The sequence below is a fragment of the Mustela putorius genome, unplaced genomic scaffold, assembly GCF_011764305.1.
Source record: "Mustela putorius furo isolate JIRA1106 unplaced genomic scaffold, ASM1176430v1.1 tig00003834_pilon_pilon_pilon, whole genome shotgun sequence".
Classification (NCBI taxonomy): Eukaryota; Metazoa; Chordata; class Mammalia; order Carnivora; family Mustelidae; genus Mustela; species Mustela putorius.
Window position 1 is genome coordinate 64,240,624 of NW_025421987.1, and position 23,086 is coordinate 64,263,709.

Sequence of the window (23,086 nt, forward strand, 5' to 3'; positions counted from 1 at the left end):
TGGGTCGTGTAGTCAGCTGAGAGTCAGACTGCCTCTTGGTTTTGGCTCAGGTCGCAATCTCAGGGGTTGTGGGATTAAGCCCTGAGTAGAGCTCTGCTCAGTGCAGAGTCTGGTGGGGACTTTCTCCCTTTCCTTCTGCCCCTCCCCTCTGTATGCTCTTTCTCTCTAAAATAGATTTATGTGGAATTTTATCAAACAGATTTCTAAATTTATAAATATTATCATTTTTCTCCTTTGACCTGCTAATGAAATTTGGTAAGTCTCCTAATATTGAACCATCTTTGTCTTACTAGTAAAAGCCTCATATAATCATGCATATATTATTCTTTTAAAGTATTGATGGTTTCAGTTTATTGATATTTTCATTAGGATTTCTACATTAATATTTACATGAATATCTGTATGAATCGTGAATGAGATGGTTTTAGGCATTTTTATCTTTTTTAAAGGGTGCTTGAATTGGTGTTTTTCTGGCAATATACAAAGAATTTTAAATCTTTGTATCTTTTACTCCCACACATTTAACTATCATTAGAATTATCAATTCCTTTGAAAACTTGGTAGAATTTGTCAGTGTAGCTATTTGGGCTTGGTGCTTTGTGAGATACGGCTTTGATATATTTCTTAGTTATAACATAGATTTGTTAGCCTATTTTGATTGAGTCTAATATTAATTAATGACATGTGTTTATATATTTGACACTATTTGTGAGAGTTTAGGTGATCATTTTTAGCTGTTGGATCCTTGTCAACATAGAATAGCAGGACAAAGTCAAGCCTTGGGGAATTTGCTAAGGGATAGCAGAATTTACCATGGAAAGACGAACTATAGCCGAGTCTTGAAGGTTGGCATTTTCTCATTCATGTTAGTCAAAGTGTGTATGTTTGACTGGAGGAGGAAATTGTTAAGGATTATGTCAGTCAGTGTTAAGCTAATCTGGTCGAGTTATTTGCAGGTTGTACAGTGTTCATAGAGGATTCTAGGCAGTAGAAGGCTTCTTTAAGTCATCTTTTGTTTGAATTTTTTGTTAATAATTTTTATATTTTTTAATAAACATATAATGTATTATTAGCCCCAGGGGTACAGGTCTGTGAATCGCCAGGTTTACACACTTCACTGTGCTCACCATAGCACATACCCTCCCCAATTTCGTTCGAATTTAACCTTAGTGTTTTGGCCAATACATTTTTATTTATTTATTTATTATTTTTAAATCGAAAATCTGTTTATTGGGATATTGTTCCACTCATCTTGATTCAAGGTATTTTAGTGCTGCTTCCGCCTGAAGGAGAATCCTTCTGTAAGTCTTGCTTTCCCTCCTGTGTGCTGGCAGAGGACAGCGGAGCAGCCTACACACAGAACTACCATGTGTGCATGGCTGAAGACGTGGGGATTTTGCAGCATCCTGGGCACTTGGTGTCCATGGAGTAGGTGTTGGGGCTCTGCACTGAGTGCTGCTTCTTGTGCTTCCTCTTCTCCTCTCCCGGGGTCAGGTGTAGGAGGTCCTTCATGAGGGCCATGTTCTCGTGGGGAAGTTGTCGCCGCTGGCAAGGTGGCCAGTACATTCAGAAGTTCTTCAGCTTGTAAACACCTCACAGCTCACAGTATTTTCATACACAATGCCCAGCTCTGTAAGTGTTTTTCTGTCTTCTGGTCTCACTCCATAGGATTTTGTTGTTGTTATTGTTTTTTAGTGTTAGAAAAACCTTTTTACTTATTTATTAATTAATTATTTATTTTTTATAATTTTATTAACATATAATGTATTATTTGCCCCAGGGGTACAGGTCTGTGAATCGTCAGGTCTACATATTTCACAGCACTCACTGTATCACATACCCTCCCCAATGCCCATAACCCAACCACCCTCTCCATATCCCCCAACTCTCCCTAGCAACCTTCAGTTTGTTTTGTGAGATTAAGAGTCTCTTATGGTTTTATCAGGCTAAGGTCATAACACTAGATTCCCAGTTGTCATGAGACCATTTTTTAAAGAGGGTCATACATGAAGAATTGGTTTTATGCCTTAAAGAAGGAGTGGAAAGAGCACACAGGCTTTTAATCAATGAGATGTGAAGTCATGTTACTTTTGCCATTGAACTGATTATTAGACTTCTTTCAGCCTTCATCTGTAAATAGAAAATAGAGATGATAATATGTACTTTGCAGGGGTTTGTGAAGATTTAATGACATAATGTATCTGACGAACCTGGAGTGTAATTAGCATTTAATGAATTTTATAATAAATTCATTCCTTTCCCTTAATAGCTTATAATTTAGTTTTACTGCATGGTTTTCTTTAAGTCTGGTTTCATTTCATTCATTCATTCTAAAACCATTTATTGAGCACCTGCTCTGTTTCAGGCACTGTTCCAGGGGGCTTAGATTAAGGCAGGCAGTGTCTGTGTTTTTATGAAATTTGCATTCTAATGCATAGGTAGAAAGAGATTAAAAAAAAAAAAACCTAGAAAATATCAGATGAGTGATTAGCAATGTGACAAAAAAAAAAAAAGAAAGAAAAAGAAAAAGAAAAAACATAAACAAGGAGAGATAGAAATCCAGGGTTAGGGGCGCCTGGGTGGCTCAGCGGGTTAAGCCTCTGCCTTCGGCTCAGGTCATGATCCCAGGGTCCTGGGATGGAGCCCCACATTGGGCTCTCTGCTCAGCGGGGAGCCTGCTTTTTCCTCTCTCTCTCTGCCTGCCTTTCTGCCTACTTGTGATCTCTCTCTCTGTCAAATAAATAAATAAAATTAAAAAAAAAATCCAGGGTTAGAAGTGCTTCTTTAGATTGGATGGACAAGAAAGGCCTTTTGGATAAAGTGACATTTTACGGAGACCTGAATAAGAAGGAGCCAGCAGTGTTAAGATCTGGAAGTAGAACATTCCAGGCAGAGGCACCAGGTAGCAGAAAGGTGGTAGTGAGCTTGTTCTGCTCCAGGAATAGAAGGATGGAACTAACAATTCAGACAAGGGCCAGATCTGGAGGGCCCTCATAGGCCAGCATCTAGAGTTTGGTTTGGAGTTTCTCTAAGCCTAAAATCTACGGATGTGTGTTAATTACCATGGCTGAACTATTGTGGTAATAGTTTAATCTCAACATGCACCCAGATAATACATATAATATTATCCTTCAGGGAGAATGAGAACGAGAGCCTTATCTTAATATAGTGAAATAAGTGGATTAAAAATTAAAGTGAGGCCTAATACACATAACTAATTTTTATGTTAGGTAATGAGAGATGATTAAAGTAGTATGCTCATATAATTAACTTTTAATTATTTTTCTTAGTGACATTTAGTTTATGATAACTCTTCTTGGGATATTGTGGCATAATATGAAAAGTTATGAGCACATAAGTAACGAATTTGTTCTGAACATCACTCATATTTGATGGTAGCTTAGAATAAAGATAAAGGCACATTTTTTAAAATAAAATTTTTAGAGTAGTTTTAGGCTTGCAGAAAACTTGTAAAGTTAGTACAGAGAGTTCCCACATACTCTACATCCAGCTCTGCCCTTACTAACGTCTTGCAGTAGTATGGTACCTTAGTCAAAATTGAGGAGCCAATATTGATACATTGTTAGGAAATGAAATTTTTACTTGCAAAGCAATTCTGATGCTAATGACCCAGAGTTAGTGCACATTCACAGGCTGAGGTCACAGTTCTCCACAAGACTCTTCTCATTTGATATATCAGCGGGAGCATCGGGGTTGCTAGACCACCTGTCTTTCTGACCAAGGAGCTATATAAATTCAGAGGTTTCCACTAACTACTCCTCAGGTTCAGTAATATCCTGGAATGACCCAGAATTTAGGAAAGTGCTATACTTATGATTACACTTTTACTATAAAGAATACAGAGCAGGACTAACCAATGAAGTGATGCATAGGGCCAGGTGTGGGAGGGTCCCAGATGGGAAGCAACACCCTGAGGTACATTGATGTATATGATTACCAACCAGGAAAGCTCACCATGGAATGGCTCTCAGTTTGGGTTTGTCAGATGCTTTTCTCATGATTAAATTGGGGTTAGAGGTTTTTAGGGAAGAAGACCATAGAGCTAAAGTGCCATTCTTACCACATTTTATCAAGGGTACATAATCAACAGGACTTTCGGACTGTTGATGTTGACCTCAGTTATCTGACTGAGATAATGTTTATCACCATAGAGTTAGTTATGCTTCCCTTCCTTCCCCCCCTTCTCATACTGTGCTCTTCGGAAAGAAGGTACTATGTGCAGTCCACACTTAAGGACTAGGGAATTATGCTCTGCCTCCTTGGGCATGGAGTAAGATTTAGGTATTTTTGATAGAAAGAGAAAAGATTTGAAATCTGCAAGTCATTAGAATCTGTTAACCTTTTTCAAATATTAGAAAAATGGCATCTTGGAGCTGGATGGGACCTGAAGGGGCCATAGTTTGAGACAGAGTCCTCCAGTGGGGAGAGTAATAACTCAAGGGCTGCATTTACACGTTTCTGTCTCAAATTGCTGTCTGTGGAGTGGGATGTGACCTATGGTCACCTTGCTGAATGAAAAGCCATTAGTCTTCTCCCAATCGCCCCCCTCATCCTCAACCTTCAAACGTGTTTTGTGATAGGAAATACAGTAAGAGCTGCTTTTTGCCATGTGTACGGTGGTTGTGCACATTATTTAATTTCAGCTTATTAAAGTGGTGTGCATTCTATTTTCCATGAAATTTAATTCTTCTATAGGTTGATTTTTATAGAACTTGAATTTTGATTTTGTTATTGTTATTTGAAAGGTTCAACTTTTGGCTTATGGGAAAATTGTTCTAATGTTTTATGTATGTTCAGATTCTGTGGTCTGGGATGTCAAATTATTTGTAAGACTGTTTAGAGTAAATATCAGATATTAAATCTGATAGTTGGTGAGTGGGAAAAATACATTCTGATTTCGTTAAAGTTTTTTGAGAACCCTGCTGTGACAGGTGTCCTCATGCAAATAGCTGTCCTCATGATAAAACTCTAGCTTCCAGCCACATGCAAATAATATGAAATTTTAAGTCAGAATATTCACGGAAAGGCATTTGGTCTGCGATTGGGGGAAGAGAAGTTGCTCACCTTGTAGTTTGATTTGCATCTTTTTAATACTATTCTTTCAAGTGCTCCAAGCAACAGACATCATTTGTAACATCTAAAAGCACTTAGTCTCTTTTGTGCTCATTATAAAACATGCAGTTCTTAATGGGCTGATTAATCCAAACAACACCCTCTGAGAACAAGAGTTACCTCCACTTTGACCCTGGGGGTGATGGTAACATGATCTGGTTTGAGGCAGTGGTTGAACCTGGTAGATTAGTTTTGGTTGTCTTGACTGGGTCCATATCTAACTAAACAAAAAAGCTGCTTCTTGTACATTAGCTGGTGAACCTCACCCTACCATCCAGGGAATAATACTTCTAGGGAGAAATGTTACTTATGGACTGAAGAGTGGGGAAATCCCACCCAGACAACAGGCTCTGTAATGTATTGCTGTACCTTTTCATCTTCAAAATGTGGGTCCATCCATAAGTATTGGTTTCCCCAAGAATTTTTTCCAACTTTGTCTGTCTATCTATCTATCTATCATCTATCTCTATCTATCTACAACAAATATGCTCTTTTTCTAATTAACTTTAGATCAGGGTTTCTCAACCTAGATATGGTTGGCCTTTTGGGCCAGAGAATTCTTCAGTGTCTTGGAGGCTGGCCTGTTCATTGTAGGAGTTTAGCAACATCCTTGGTTCCTGTTCAACCCCCACCCCCACCCCAGACTGTGACAAACCAAACTGTTTTCAACATTACCAATATCCTTCAGGAGGCAAACATCACCGCTAGGTGGGAACCACTGCTCTAAAGTTAGCAAGACAAACTTCAGACCCCGGTTTTGACTGTCATGTTTAACTCGTCAGTGTCATGCATCACCACCAGCCTCCTTTTCTCTCAGAGATATTATTTGTGCCTTTTTCTGGTGTTTCAGGATTTGGTTTAGAAGATAAAGCAGGAATGAATAACTTTGTATAGGGAATATCTTGACACAATGTTGAACAGTTTTAAAGTAATCCGAATTATATTTACAAGTTAAGTACATTTCCCCAGGTGAATTTAAACTATCTTGTCACTGCTTAATTACATTTCTATCTACTTTTAAGAAAACTACAAACATTCCCCCACTTACCTCTTTGTAAATCTTCACAGGGCTCCCCCAGCAGTTTTTGTTTACAGCTCTTTGATCTCAGAGTGGTTTTGTGCTAGTGATTTCAACTAGTTGTCTCCCTAAAGACCTAAAGGGGTAGATCTCAGGGAAATCCCTTTACTACTTTCCCCTAAATCTGAACTTAAAGCCATGAAAGGGAATGCTTTCTTTTCAATCAGGGAACCAACCAGCAATTACAGATTTCCTCCTCTCTACCTCTTCCATTTCAAAGCTGAGAGTTTAGGAAACCCTGGCCTGGGAATACTTAAAGGAATAAATCTCTACGGCTTTCTTTGAACATCTTATGTATGTTGTTGATAAAGGTTCATGCCGTTTGCTTAGATGCTGTTATGAAAGAATAAAGTAAAGCAAAAGAAAACCTGCAAGCATCATCTCTTGCTCCCGTCATCTTTTCCTTTCGGATATGTGTACATCCAAAAGATAGGTTAAGAGGTTGCTTCTTACCAGGGGCTGGAATTAGGGGTGGGGATGGAGGATGGGATAGAATGAGCTGTCGAGACTCTGTGAAGGTATTTTTGGGCTTCATCTCTGCTACTCTGCTTCCGAATCTACCTTTCATCCTCAATTTTTGAAAGTATCTTTTACATCAATTAACACATTGTCTTCTTTTGAGTGAGGTGAAGAAATAAGAAACCCTGAGTAGAAGGTATACATGGAAGAATTGCATGGGTATCAGCTTTGTAACTGTATTTTTCCCTCTGTGGGACTCATTTAATTTGAATGCTCTCCCTTTTGCAGCTGGTACCCTTGGCTATCCTGGGGAAGCAGAGGAGCATAATGATTAAGGGCTCCAACATTGGGGTTGGAAGGATCTGCATTTAAATTTGATTATGCCCATTCCTAGCTCTGTTTCCTAGCTTCTCTGTGCCTCATTTGTAAAACAGGTGTTGAACAACACCAGTTTCACAGGATAGGAATGTGGATTACATGGGATAATGTCTTCTACAGGTACTTGGTAGGAGCTCAGTGAAGTGTGCTTCCTGTCCTTTCACTCCCTTCCTACTTCTCTTATCCTTCACCTACTAAAGCCAGTCAATTCCACATACTTTGGATAATTCGGAATGAACAAAAGGGCGTCCTCTCCCTATGTTCACTCTGCCTATCTTTTCTAAGCCTCAACACCCCAAGTGTGTTCATGCCCCAGGGCCTTTGCATTTACTCTTCCCTTTGCCTGGCACATGCTTCTCAGATATCCACATGGCTTGCTCCTTCACTTCCTTCAGGTCTCTATTCATATGTCACTTATCAGAAAAACCTTCTCTGGGGGCACCTAGGTGGCTCAGTCGGCTAAGCGTCTGACTATTGATTTCAGCTCAGGTCTCGAACTCAGGGTCGTGGGATCCAGCCCTGTGTAGGGCTCTGTGCTGGGCGTGGAGTCTGCATAAGATTCTCTTGTGCCTCGCCCTCTGGTCCTCCCCTCACACATTCACAGTCTCTCTCTCTCTAAAAAAGATAAATAAATAAATAATGTTTAAACAACAAAAAAAGGAAAACCGTCTCTGACCATTGTTTGTGAAATAGGGCTTGCTCCCTATCCTGGTACCTCCTAACTTCCTTACCCTGCTTATTTTTTCCCCATGCCACTCAGCATCTATTGGTATATTTTTGTTTCTGTACCATCTATATCTCCCCACTAGAATAGAAGAGAAGCCTCTTAAGGACAGGGACTCATTGCTAATTGCCATATTGCTCAGGCTTAGGACAATACTTGGCCTGTTTTGGTACTTAATAAATATTTGTTAGAAGCATGAATAAATAAATATTGTTTTTTATTCATGCTACATTATTGAGGTTTTCAAGAAAAAACACTGTGGATTGAATTGAAAAAAAAAAGTAAAATATTTAACTCTTATTATTATTGCCTCTAAATATTTGTTATTAATATATTTATTCAACTTAAAGGGGACCAATTTTAGCCTTCACTGTTTTATATTAAAATACGATTTCTTCTGAGGCTTTTTTCCTTTATACAGTTTTAATTTTAGAGAGCTTTTAATTGTATCATTAACATTCCTGTCTGTAGGTCACTGTTGTGTGGTGGATTGGGAAAACAGGGAAAGTCCTATATTCTACTTATATCAATTTTTTGTGACCTTCAGCTGATTGTCAAAATCCCAGTACTTTTTCCTTTCTATGGAGAAACTGAAATACATGAAACACTGAGGTAGATTTTCTCAGTAACCTAAATTGGTGTCAAGAAATAGTTTGTGATCAAAACCCAGTTGGCTACTATGAGGAAAAATCTGAATTGCTTTTTAAAAATTAAATATTGAAAATTAAATTAAATTTAAACAATTAAAGCTAAAAGAAAATTAAAATTAAAAGGAAAATTAAGTATTAAGTAGCATGCAATATTTAGACAACTGGAGTTGTGGTCATGTTAATTTTAGCAATCTGATGATAATTATACTTGTCAGCCAAATGATTTGCCAAGTATCTTTTTTTCTTAAGATTTTATTTATTTGAGAGAGAGAGAGTGAGCGAGAGAGAGCATGGAGCAGAAGGAGAAGCAGATTCCCTCCTGAGCAGGGAGCCCAAAGACAATGAGGATCTGGGGCTCAATGCCAGGACCTTGGGGTCATGACCTGACCTGAAGGCAGACACTTAACTGACTGAGCCACCCAGGTGTCCCTTGCCATGAATCTTTAAAACTTTCATCTAAGATGCTGTTCTATTTCTGCTCTATTTATATATGCTTTACCTCTGATTCTGTACCTGGCCTTCTTTCGATTAAGAAAGCATTCTAAGAACAGGAAAATCTGGTATCCTTATGAATTCTATGACTTTCATGTATTATCTGTCTTTTAATTTCAGGTAGAGAAAGATGATAAACAGTTTAAACAGTTTTTTAAAGAAATTTGATAAGTGATTTTTGTAATGAACTAGTTCATGACTTCTGGCCTTTTTTTTTAAAATGAGATTGCATAATGTTTTTTTTTTTATTTTATTTTTATTTTTTTATTTTTATTTAAAGATTTTTATTTATTTATTTGTCAGAGAGAGAGCGAGCGAGAGCGAGCACAGGCAGACAGAGTGGAAGGCAGAGTCAGAGGGAGAAGCAGGCTCCCTGCGGAGCAAGGAGCCCGATGTGGGACTCGATCCCAGGACGCTGGGATCATGACCTGAGCCGAAGGCAGCTGCTTAACCAACTGAGCCACCCAGGCGTCCCGAGATTGCATAATGTTTTTCATTTTCTGTTTAGTACCACCTGTTCTGAGAGTGTTCTACTTTGCTTCATACTTTATTTGAGAAAACAAAGACCTATAAATAAATCTTTTCAGTGTGGAAATTCAGATTTATTAAATGTTTACTAATGGTCATATGGTAGGTTTTTTTTTTTGTCCTTTTAGTAATAAGGGAAAAAGAAAAATATTTACCACATTATTTACTGTACCTACCAACACCGTCCCTAACATTTGTGATTTTTATCTTGGAGGTTTATCCATTTTTAGGACCAGTCTTTTCTGAAATATGAAAATAAAACCTTTGCTTTGAAGGACATTTTGCACTTGGAACGAAGGAAAATTTGTTAAGTAAGTGGATTTTATATCCCGTGGAGCTGGAGAAGTAGTAATATTTTATGTCTAGAACCCTGGGATGGATAACATGGTTTGATGTAAGATTGCCCATCCACAGCCATTCCCACAATGAGGACTGTTTAAAGCAAAATTGTCTGTATTTTCTGAGTTTTATGTACATCAGCAAATAATTCCAACTATGTTTGTTCCCCTGTGCCAAGGGGTTCTTGTGTTGTGGTGGTGCAGCTTGGCATAGCACAGCCCTCCAGCAGGGCAGTGCCTGGCCATTTGTGCCACGAAAACTGGTCCTCTCTTTACTGTACTCAAGGGACTCAGGCAGGTTGTTTTTTCTTTTCTTTCTTTCTTTCTTTTTTTTTTTTTTTCCCAAACTGTGTCCACTTCCTCCAGCACATTTCTGTTTTAGTATTTTTCCTCTCTCACAGAGTCTCAGCCTAAGATAAATTTAACTTTCCATAGTATATGGGAATTTGGGGGCTTGTATTATCTACAAAGTAGGATGTTATATAGAGTCACATTGCTTAATCCTGGTTAGCTCTGTGTCACGCAGAGTTTGAGTTTGTACAGCCATTTCCAGCTCTCCTTCCAATTTCTCCTACTTCCAACCACTGTCTAATCTGGGCTGGAGCTATTTCTATCCTTCCATGGTCTTGGTCACTGGGAATGCAAGCTCCAGTCTCCTCCCCCTACACTGCTTCCCCACGGCCTGCTCAGCTTCAGAGATATCAGAGGTGTTTTTTGTAATTTCATAGAAGGCGTCTTGGTGGCTAACCAGGGTCCTGCCCAGCAGGACCCCACATAGATGTTTTTTCCTGGGAGTTAAGTCTAAAAACTCTTTCCTGAACTGATTCTTAACATTGGAAAGACTCATCTTTGTCTCTTTGATTCTGCAATGTTCTAAAAGCTGTAGCTTTCTCACAATTCTGCCCTCGTGGTTTTGCTCTACTTTTTCTTACCCACGGTCTCCAGCTCCACTCTAGGCATTCTCTGGGATCTGTGACAGTGCTGTGTCATGTGATTAGTAGAGAAGGAGGTAGTCATTGTGTGGCTAGGTTGTAGTATGGCATATAAGCTAGTGGCTAGAAACCTACAAACCAGACTTCAGAATCAGAGTTTAAAGATACCATTACGATCCTATGCAGGCAAAAATCCACTCTGTTAGGGGTGTCTGGGTGGCTTAGTCGTTAAGCATCTCCCTTTGGCTCAGGTCATGATCCCAGGGTCCTGAGATGGAACCCTGCAGCAGGCTCCCTGCTCTGCGGGAAGCTTGCTTCTCCCTCTCCCACTCCTCCTGCTCATTTTCCCTCTCTCTGTCAAATAAATAAATAAAATCTTTTTTAAAAATCCACTCTGTTAGAATTCCTTCATTTTATTTTATTTTTTTTAAGATTTTATTTATTTATTTGACAGACAGATCACAAGTAGGCAGAGAGGTAGGCAGAGAGAGAGGGAGAGGGAAGCAGGCTCCCTGCTGAGCTGAGAGCCCGATTCGGGACTCAATCCCAGAACCCTGAGATCATGACCTGAGCCGAAGGCAGTGGCTTAACTCTCTGAGCCACTCAGGTGCTCCCATTTTACTTATTTTTTAAATTTTTTCAAAAATTTTTAACTTTAATAAAAAAAAAAAAGATTTTATTATTTATTTGACAGAGAGAGATCACAAGTAGGCAGAGAGGCAGGCAGAGAGAGAGAGAGGGGGACAAAGGCTCCCAGATGTGGGGTTTGATCCCAGGACCCTGAGATCATGACCTGAGCTGAAGGCAGAGGCTTAACCCACTGAGTCACTGAGGAGCCCCAGAATGCCTTCATTTTAAAAAGATAGGCAATTGGGTCTTGAAAGATAGGAAGGACACTAATGTGTACTGAGCCCTGTTCTCATTCAGCCCTGACAGCATTCCTGTAGAGAAGCAAGTGGGTGGCAGATATAGCTAAGAAAACAGATACAAATATAGATACAAAAATACAGATACAAAAAGGTGCACAAATTGTAAGTGTGCCTACTAAAGTCATACTAGAAGAGAATGTGTTATGGTATGGTTTTGGAAAGTCAGAGACCTGAGTTTCAATTTCACTTTTATCCCCAAAAAAGCAGTAGTCCTGCTGGAGCAATGTACTTTTTAAAAGTAGCAAATACAGAGTTTTGGTTAAAAAAAAGTACAATTAAACAAATTTAAATGAAAAAAATCTCACTTCTCTTAACACTGGTATGGTTGTATAGTCTCTTTGGAGGTAGAACATGGACTCTGTTAAGAAAGATAATTGCAAAATTCCCTCCATGAATTAACTGCACGATTCCTAGATTTTTCAGAAAGCCTACACAGGTGAATGTAAGAAACCAGGCTGGCCAGTTGGTCTGGCTGCAGCTTTAAAGCAAATCCTCGGGATAACTCAACACTCTGTAAATTATGCATCAGAAGAACTTAGGGTGCTACTCAGAAGCTAAATCAGGAGTAAAACAAATAATTGGGTTTCAAAAAAAAGAATTGGGTGTTTTTTGTTTGTTTGTTTGTGCCTCCCCTGCCCGGCAGAGGCAGGCATATATTTATTTTCCCTCTTTCCTGTGTGGTGTTGTTAATGTAGGCCTCATTCCTTGGTGGGACCAACCCATTCAAGCATGGATGATTTGTTTAATCAAAGTTATGTTTTCTTTCAATCAAATTTTGGATATTAAAAACTTGTCTCATACTTGAAAGAAACCACTGGTAATTTTGCACAAATATTAATTTCCATATCAAAAAAAGAGAAAATAGTATGGCAGACAGGTTCAGATAAGATACATTCTAATATATAATCCTGTCTAATACATACTTTATGGGTTCCCTAAGGTGACTGTTTTCTCACTGGAAAAAAACCCTCTTCTAATGATTTTACTGCTGTTATTTCTTTATTTAGCTATTTAATTATGCATGACAGTTGATGGATGGAGAAGAATTTTTCAAATTAAGCTCAGAGCCTTCATAGTCAAAGGTATTTTCCCTTCTCTGCCTTTAGAGGTCTTTTTTGAGTCTATGTAATATTTAATCTTTAAAAATATTTGAGAGACTCAGCATAGGGATTGGTAAATGTAATTTAAATAACCTCTTTCTTATGAAAGAGAGGACAATTGTTTTCACTGAATTATAAATGTTATTGTCTAATTTCGAGCTTTCAGAGATTCTAATATCTCACAGTTCAACAACCACTCTTTGAAAGTCAGAATGCCTGAGAGAATCCTATTTCCATATCTAAAATTAGAAATGGCATGCAGAGACTCCAGGCGTTTTACCAGACATAGTAATGATACGTTTTCTCTTTTTGTTAAAACTTGAAGAAATAAATCAACCAGGTAGCTCTCAAAAAAAAAAAAAAAAAAAAAGGTCAGTCTTTCTTTGGACAGTCCTTCTGTCCATTTATTTGATTTGAGAATCAATTGTAGCTTTATGTCTATGATGTGTTCCTTACCACTGCCCAGTTTTTGATTCAGAATTTTTTTTTCTCCTAATCAAGTCTGTGAGAGCGTACAAATGTTCCTGTTTCTGTATTTTGTTTATGGACAACTATATTTGTGAAATACACCTCTGCCACATTTAAGCCATGTGTTATAGTTATCTTGGAGGATCTTCTGTAAGTGCTGTTTGCCATGCATGGGGCTTTGTCTTGTGACTTTAAGTAGATACCAACTGCTAGAGAGGGGGCAGAGAATTCACATTTGCGCTTGGCCCTTACGTTATTTGACAACTGATCATGACGTGTAAGGAATCTGCTTCCTCCCTTACATTTGGGAAATTGACTTCGGGGAGGAGATTGGAGAGGGGGCCAAATGGAAGAAGCAAAGTCCTCTCTGGGGACTGGGTGACCTTCTCCTGGCATCTGGCTTTTCCACCCTGTCCAGTCAAGCTGTCCTGACTAGGTAGCTGGCTGTGTTCCCAGCCTACAGAGGATCAGTGCCCAGGGCCTAGAGCCCTAGCCCAGATTGGCAGATCATCTGTGATTTTTTTTTTTATTACTACCTCTGTACTCTAGCGGCATCTGTAATTCAAATCTGACTGTAATTTCTATCACCTTGAAGCCTAATAAGTGTAGTCTTTACCTATATCTTAATATTTGCCAAGTTGTTTTTTCTCCCTACAGTTAAAAGTCAGAAGGTCCTGTATTAAGTCTGAGAAATGAAAAAGTAGGGGCCTAATTTCAGAACTGTGGTACCTCGACTCACATTACTGTGGGGGTAAAGCTTTGTGTTGTCAGACTTGTCAGATTGCTGTCTGCAACACCGAAGTTCAGTTTCATATTGAAAACATGAAATCTAAATTGGACAATATCCCCTTCTTCCCTTTAAAATCTTTCAGTTAAGGCATGCCTGGCTGGCTCAGTCGGTGGATCAGTTGTAAGTTCGAGTCCCACATTGGGTGTAGAGATTGCTTGTAAATAAAAATCTTTTTTTAAAAAGGAACCAAATCCCTAGTAATTTTTCATAATGTAATGAAAAAGTATAGCCCATACCTGAAGCCCATAGTGTCTGCCTCGTAGACCTGTTTATTTGTTCTGCTCAGCATTTAAAAACCTGTAAAGTTTACATAAGGACCAGATTCTCAGCATCCCTTGAAAATCTGGAAACTGTGTCAATATTGAGCCTTTATGCTAAATCTAGCTGGAGCTAAGAAGAAACAGCCCCCCTACCCCTTGGGTTGGGCGGGCTGCCAAACCAACTGTTGCCTTACACTCTGAGTACTTGGTCCGTTTACATTACCCATTGGGCCTTTGAGGCACCCTGGAAACCCCTCCAGCCTCATTGCCCTCTTGTATTCATGTCCTTCTCCACTTTACCTGATAAAAAAAACCAACTTGCAGACCATCGAGGATCGTCCTCCTCAGCTTCTGGGTCTTTGTACATTCTAGGCTCTCTTCTTGTGATGCCTTCCCTACTATATCCACCTCAAGGACTCTTACTTAGCCTTCAAGACTTGGTCACCTGTATTTGAGAAGCTGCCACTCCCTCTCTGCCTGTTTGTGTTAGATGCCCTTCCCCCAGGCTCCCTTTACTATTCTCTGTGCTGAGGTCATAGCACAGCACACTGTGTGGCAGCTGTTGAGTTACGTGTCTTTCTCTCCCCTAGGTTGAGGGCCGTGGAGGCAGAGTCTGTCCTACGCCTTTCCTTTTACTCAGTCAGTCACAATTCTTGGCTCATGTTTTGCTAATAACTAGTTACTATCAATTTTACTTATTGATAGGTTTAACTTTGTGTAAGGCAGTGGCTTCTCTCCCTAAGCTGTCCAGTAGAATCATCTGGTATCCAGTAGAACCATCCCAGTATCCAAGCTTCACCCTAGACCAGTTACATCAGATTCTGAGAGTGGGGTCCAGGAATTAGTAGTTTTTAATAGTTCCTTAGGTGGTTCCAAGGGGCAGCCAAAGTTGAAAGCCATTGGTCTAGGATGTTTGACTAGGGCAATCTGAAGAAATTTGCCATGATTTTAGTTTGGGATTAGAACATTTCATGATGATCTTAAGAGAGTCCACCTGGGATGAACATTTTTACTTAACTTTGGCAGCACATGAGCATTGAAATAAGTAGGAACCTATTTTCGAGAAACCAGTTTCTCTTACAACAGTCAGATAATTTTGCAAGCTATAATGGTGACAGCTAATCGGCAATGTCATGTACAGTACATTAAGAGTTTTTTTTTATAATTTTGGTAGTTTATGTTGTGTAGCCATGTGCCGTTTCCCATGTTGCTGCATTTTGATTTAAAATTCAAGTGAATTATTTTTCAGCCACTCTGTAAAGTAGCTCAGGCATTTGTTGAGTTTCCAATACCAACTGCTTCTCTTTTCTGCAATCTTTTTTGTTTTATATTGGAACTGCTAGTTGGAAAATAGACAAAGCCAAAACATTAATTGGTGTCGTGTGGAAAACACACTTGGGATAAAAGCCATTTTAACTTGGTGAAAGCTATCACCAGCTGCATTGTCTAGTAATTAAATGATCAGTCCTGAGCTCATGATTAGTTTGGAGAGGGTTCAGCAAAAAAAAAAAGAAAAGAAAATAGTGAAAGAATTGAGGAAACGTTTATGACTTAGAATTGTCTTTATGTTGAAGAAGAATAGACTGAGGCAAAGAATTTCTGTATGGACACACTTTTTTTTTTTTTTTTTGGTGGATGGTAATTTTTGTCTCCACCGAGAATGAGGTAGTAGGCATTTGGTTTACAATTGAGGGAGTTTTCAGGATTTATGTCTAAAGAATCATTTCTTGTTTATAAAGACTCTTAGTGGTATTAACTGGTGTGTGGTCTCTTTTTAGGAGAATTTTATGAAGATTGACTACTATCTGATCGGATAACTTCTTGAGATTTCTTTTATCTGTATGATTAGAAAATCTCTTCCAATTAATCTTTTGTATCTGAAGCAAGTACCTTTTTTCAAAGTTCCCATTTATCTTACTGGGAAATAAATCTAGATTGACTCTAGCAGTAGTACCTACTGCTGTAGTATTTAAGCTTTTCTGAAAATGTTCTGTTGACTCCACTTGTTTTCCTCTTTGGGCTAACAGAGGCTAGGAGAGAGGGATCTGGTTGTTCTGACCTCTCTTCCCAGGGATTCTCCTCCTCATGGTATGAGGGTGGGGAGATGCTGGGCTTCTGGAAGGATGTAGGAGCTGCTTGGGGAGCCCTGGCCAGGAGCTGTGGCCTCATTTTCCGGCCCCAGCCCTGACCCCTACTGGCTCATTTCCAGGCCAGGAGCAGTAGCATTGTCCTGGAGAGAGAGGCAACCAGCCCAGAAGGGCCAGACCCAAAGCTCTGCCCAGCCTGGATGCCACCTTCAGGGACCTGAGGACACCTGGGATATAATTTCTTGTCTTGAGACAGTGTGTTCTGTCACAGAGCAGAGAAAGGGACTGATTAATCACCTACTCAGCCTGGCACACTTAGCTGGATCTCTCTTCAGTTATAGCCTTATGAATTAGGGGTTGAATTTTGAAATCCTGCCCCTACCCACCCTATATTTGTAGAGCAGTTCCTTCTTTCTGGAGAGGACAGAAAGGTCGCCATTGGAGGCATTTTCTGCTCCCTGGACACCTGGCCTTCTGCTGACTGCTTCTGCTGCCAGCTGCCTTCCCTTCTGCCTCACATGATCTAGGACTGGCATCATACGTTTGCTTGGATGACTTGGGTAAAGAAGTGGTAGGCAGTAGCCCACAGAAGGGTGAGAGAGCTGGCAGCAAGGGCAGGGGAGCAATGCCAGCTGCTAATGTTGGTGTGCTTGGCACCAATGTTCTTCCCAGAATCTGCTCCCAAGGCCCAGCTCTCTCAGCACGAGGCTGCTGTGTTTGGAAAGTCAAACAGAATTCTGATTTAATTCTGGCAAATATACTCCTTTTTTTTCTTTTGCTTAGATTACTATTCTGATTCTCTCTGTTCCTTTGATTGTGGAGATTTGGCCCTCTGTGAAGGTTATCAACCTGATGACATGGAAAGGATAGTTGATTGTATTTGTCATGGCCCTTAGCCTCTGCTTCCTCTTCTTCACCACGTCATGTTTCTAATCTGAAGACTCAACTCAAGTTCCTGGACCGATCAGGAGCCAAGGTGGACAGTATTTAAACAGCTTCAGCCTCTTAGTCAGGGAGTCCAGGTTACCTGATGTCAAGACTGGTGACCCCTCTGGACTCCCATGGTGCCCACTGAGTTTCAGCTCTCCCACTTCCATACTTGGCATACTGGTTTCCAGCTTCATGTTGATAGTGTGGGGCCTTGGGAACATACTTTGGGAAGATTGTTGGTGCCAAGTATGATGTCATTTGCTCCTGTGGCACTCATGTCCTGGCTTGTTCTTGCTGTCTCTCTCCTGGGATGGTAGATCTGGCCTGAGCTTGGAGACCTGCTGTTTACCAGGTCTGTCTGACTCCTCCTGAATGTTGTCTGCTCCATGCTCTCTTTTGGGAGGTTGGTATTTTTCCTGTGGGTGACAAAGTCTGATGGAATGAAGGGGCAGGTTTGATCCCAGACAGACTCAGTTCAAATCCCAGCCCTGGTACTTCCTACTTGTGTGATCTAGAGAGGGTTTTTCTCTGAGGCTCAGTTTTTTCCATCTGTAAAAAGGGATACTAATTCCTTTCTTACGAGTTAATGATGATTATATCATACACGGTATGTAAAATGCCTAGCACATTCCCAAGTCCTTAGGAAGAACTCACATCTGATTCCTTTCCTTTCTCTGCTTGGTGTCTTCATCATGATTGAAATTGCCATGCCCTTTGTGCACAATGAAGCACTTCCCTTCTTGACTGCACTGTGTTACTGGCTTTTTTGTTGGTCACTTTCTCTAGTCTTTGTTTCTCTGTGTTAGTAGGTTTTAGGCGAGCTGTTTTTTTTTTGACTGCCCTGGGTTTCATGGGAGGGGATTATGCAATTGGACAAAGGGAGCAAAATCCAAGAAGAGAGCATTTTATTTTTTATTTTATTTTTTTAAAGAGTATTTTTTTATTTATTTGTCAGAGAGATAGAGAGAGGGTAGCAGGCAGAGGGAGGGGGTAAAGCAAGCTTCTTGCTGAGCAAGGGAGCCCATTGAGGGCTTGAAGTGGAGCTCCGTGTGGGACTTCCATGTGGGACTCCACGCGGGGCTCCATCCCAGGACCCTGGGACCATGACCTGAGTTGAAGTCAGACGCTTAATGACTGAGCCACTCAGGTGCCCCAAGAAGGGAGTATTTTAATTGCTCTCACACTGGTTCCAATTTGCCAACTGTTCCTGTGGCTAAAATTGGCCTGTATTTATTTACCTATAGAATGGGCTATGTGGTTCTTTCTACATACAGGCTTATGAGATAAGGTACCAGTCTTTGGAATCTGTCGCCTTCTGGCTTCCAACTTGTTTAGCTTAACAGTGAAAATAACATTTGTTGCTGTTAAATTGGTCCCTAGTGGCCATCTTCTGCTTCCACTCTGTAGCTACCAAGCAGCTGGGCATGAATCAGCAGAGTTGAAAATACTTTAACCAGAAACACTTGGACCTGGCACTAAGGTTGTATTGCCTGGACCAAGGCAGAGGTTAGTCAGCCAACTGACAGGACACAGGGCTAGTGTATGCTTTATGAAGGGCCCGAGAGCAAATCCTGGATGCAAGTTCGGTATCTAAGACAATTAAGAAGGTTGTAAATTGAACATTATTTTGCCTTGCATAGCAAAATCTGAATGTCATTTGAAATGCATTTCATTATGTGCTCTAGTGTTGATTAACTGGATCCAGTTTGTAACATCTGTTAGGTTGACTTGATGGTTATTGTAAGTTGCAGGGAGTGTTCAAAAGCCCGTTTTACAAGGGTCATAAAGTGAATGGAAAATATTTTCTATGATTTCAAACAGAGAACCCCAATGGCCTTTGATTATATTGAAAGAGCCCATGGTCAGTTCATATCTACCTACGTTCTTGTTCATTATGTTATAGCCCTCTGAAATAGTCAGTTTTAATTAGACTGCAGAAAGAATTGATTTTCAGTGGCAGATGAATGCCCAACTTGGAATAGGCAAAGGCATGGATATAGAAAGAAGAAACAAATGAAATAAATGCAGGATAGCTTCTAAAACTACTCTAATGAAGGAGTTTGAATAAGGGACTGCTATTCTCTACGCTTAATAATGGAATGTATATGAAGTGACTAGATTGAGTACTGATTCTCTCCTAGCTTCCTCTTTTCTCCCCATCCGGAAGCAAAAAGCACCTTGGTAAATTAAGACATTGAGTCAGTGCCACAGTTCTCATCCATCAGAATTACTGAGCTTTGCTTGGACCTTGCATTCCAACACAGGGCTCAGTACACTGGGCTCTGGCTGGTTTTCATATAGCCTCAGGAGCTGAGAATGGTTTTTATGTTTTTGGAAGGGTTGTAAGAGAAGACAAAAACGAATATTTGGCATAGCTCGCCAAGTCTAAAATATTCACTTTTTTTTTTTAAACTTTTTCTATTAAATTGTCACTGTGATTTCCAAGTGACTTCAGGCAAGGGATTTAAACTATTGTTTCTTTTTCTTCCTAAATAAAGCAAAATAAACAACATCTCTGTTTTAGACCGGAAGGACTCAGAAGCATGCATTCTGGAGAGAGAATACCTGGGCTGAAGTTGTGGGTGTGGTTTTAGAAAAAGTCTCTTTAACACTTGCTGCTTTGAAATGATTGGGGTTGAGAGGTTCGCCGGCAATGTAGTTATGCAGTACTTGATTTTCCAAGGAAAGATTTGACAGATTTTTCCTATGGATCCCCCACACTCAACCTATGAGGTTCTGAGAGGTGTGTGCAAAGATCAGGCTGTTCTCCTGTTCCTGGAAGGTTAAAGCTACGGGGCAAGCCTGACCTGACAGTGACCTCAGCAACAGGGCTGCTTGCCAAGATCTCTAACACCCAGTATGGGTAGCAAATGCTGAGTTAAGGCTCTGCACTTCTAGCACGTGGCTGCATTTAGCAGGAGGTGAAGAAACCTGAATACTGAGAAGGTCCTTGTCAACCTTGTAAGAAAGTAGATGATGTTTAAAAATGCCTCTTATTCATGTAGCATTTTCCCTTTAAGGGTAGAAGTCTTTATTAAGATGTTACTTAAGTATTCTGTGAGGATATTCCTTTGTCCCCCTATGTATTATCAATTAATAGTTTTGTTGTTGTTGTTTAAGGGCCAGATGGCTCTTCTGAACTGGCCTGAGAAACCCAAGTTTTCTCTATGTGAAAATCGATTTTATATAATGAAATGCCATTGAACTGTATACTTAAAAAGAGTTGAGAACAAATTTCATGTTGTGTATGTTTTACCACAACTTTAAAAAATCTATTTTAAATTATCAAAATTTATTTTTATTTTTTGGAATATTTTTATTTATTTGTCAGGGAGAGAGAGTGAGTGGACACAGCAGGTGGAGTGTCATGGTGGAGGGAGAAGCAGGCTCTCAGCTAAGAAAGGAGCCCGATGCAGTACTCAATCTCGGGACTCTGGGATCATGACCTGAGACAAAGGCAGACGCTTTAATAGCGGAGCCACCCAGGAATCCCTCAACATTTAGTTTTAAAGAAATTATTATTATTGTTATTATTTTTTAAAGATTTTATTTATTTATTTGACAGACAGAGATCACAAGTAGGCAGAGAGAGAGAGAGAGGGGGAAGCAGGCTCCCTGCTGAGCAGAGAGCCCGATGAGGGACTCGATCCCAGGACCCTGAGATCATGACTTGAGCGGAAGGCAGCGGCTTAACCCACTGAGCCACCCAGGCGCCCTAGTTTTAAAGAAATTATTAAATAGCAGTTAGCTCTCTGTACTTTCAGTTTTCTCTTTGGCTTTTATTTCCAAGTTTATTATTGTTGTTTTTCAATAAATATGCATTGAAGTGGGTTTTTTAAGCACTATTCTTGGAATACTAACACGTACTCCTTATCTCCTCATACTTTTATTTATTGTGCTCGCTTCGGCAACACATATACCAAAATATTTATTTATTTATTTGTTGGTTTATTTATTTATTTTAGAGAGAGTGTGAGAGCATGCATGTGTGAACAGGGGAGGGTCAAGAGGAGAGGGAATGGGAGAATCTTAAGCCGACTCCACACTGAGGACAGAGCCCATACCTGGCTCAATCTCATGACCCTGGATCATTGATCTGAGCTGAAATCAAGAGTGGGATGCTTAATCGACTGAGCCATCTTGACACCCCTCTCCCCATACTTCTAGAGCAAATTTAGCCCATTGGTTTAGCTTCATGCTTACATTTAAGAAAAACATTTATTTTGAAATTCAAAAATATTTTTCTTTAATAATCCCTGCCTGAGAGATTCCAAAGGGTAGGGGATGGTTTTGTTTCATTGGAACTCACTGCACACAGTATACATCTCCTTTGTGCTAGAAAACACTAATTTTTGAAAACTTGACATGCAGATCTCTATATCTGAAACAAATTGGGGTTGTAGTATAGTTTACACATTTGGGAAACTCTGGTTATAGATACATAGAAAAAGATTTGTCATTTAAAAACAGCAACTGGCAAGATACATTAACTTGCTTAGACCAAAGGGAGTTAAATGAGGAAATATTTGGAAGGAGGTAGGGGAGAACGAGAAGTCATCTCACAACCTTCTATTAGGAAGTTGCTTTTTTTCTCCTGCCTTATGTCTCATTGCTCCCCTTCCTCTTTGGAGCTATGTCTTCATGCCTGTCTGGGGCCTGGTGGGGTCTGAACGATAGATCTGCCTCTGAGTAGATTTGTCCCAGAGGCCAGGGCAGGGAGATGACACAGAGTGTTCTGAGAGGTGCTGCCCATGACTGCCCCGCATGTGGCTTCTCTGCCTTTCTTCCTGTTTCCGCAGTCACATTTTATCCATCCTTAGGACCTGGTTCAAATGTTCTTCCTTGAGGCTATTTTTAATTCTTCCACTCCAACATACGTGCTCTCTGCTCTCTCTCAATTCTCCCAGCACAGCTTTTTCCAAACCCTTTTGCAGAGCAGCAGATAGATGTTCATTGAAAATAGCCCTGGTCTAACAAGTCTGGGATTCCCTGCATTCCGAAACTGCCTCTTGTAGGGAGCTCATTAGCATAGTAAAAGTCCTGAGAAACCTGTTTAATCCAGTTTTTAAAAGAAATAAAAACAAGAAATTTTGATTGCAGAACCTTTCCAGGAATAATGATTGACATTTTGAGGAAGGTCCTAGTAGTTCATAGTTGGTACTTAGTAATAAGTATTCTTCCAATGAACAAATGTCCTTATATTCTCAAAATATAATATTTAATATTTTCCATTAGAAAGTTTTCCCAGGGGCTGTGCAGGGAGCACCAGATTTCTGGGATATACAGTTACAAATAAAGAGAAGGGGAAGGGTAAAGAATGCAGACCCGGAGCTTTGCTAAAATAAACAAACATTTTACATTTTGCCTAGGGCAAAGCTCTGAATGAGGACTCGCGTTTGATCCAGTGGACAGATATGGGAGCAATGAAAGGTTATAAATGTTTTGAGTTCTTTTTTTTCTAGGAAGGTTAGTGTATTTAACTGTATGCCAAAAAGTGAAAGGAAGAAAAATCCTAAATGTAAACTCTACTCCTCAGTTACGAAGTCATCTTTCTCTTCTCTGGTTTTTGCATCCTCGCAAAGGTACACTGTCGGAATAGGTATATGGTCTTGCCTTTTGCATAGAACTCCCAATTTTTCCTTCAACTCAGGAAGAGATCTAGGAAAGGATAAGTTTAGAAATACCTGTATATCAATTAAACTGATTCTTCCTTCTTAGGAGTAAAAAGTATCAGGGCTAAGGACAAAGGAGTGAACTGTATGTATGTGTATGATCTATCTGCAGTCAACAGGAATTTCATTTTTAGGTGA

At 39.9% G+C, this 23,086-nt stretch overlaps 1 protein-coding gene and 1 pseudogene across 1 annotated transcript in view; one reads left to right on the plus strand and one right to left on the minus strand.

Moving 5' to 3' along the window:
• PPM1L (protein phosphatase, Mg2+/Mn2+ dependent 1L) overlaps positions 1-23,086 on the plus strand; it is a 288,180-nt gene that overhangs the window by 33,165 nt on the left and 231,929 nt on the right. The gene's annotated exons all lie outside the window — the stretch shown is intronic.
• On the minus strand, positions 1,268-1,618 carry LOC101670233 (annotated as a pseudogene).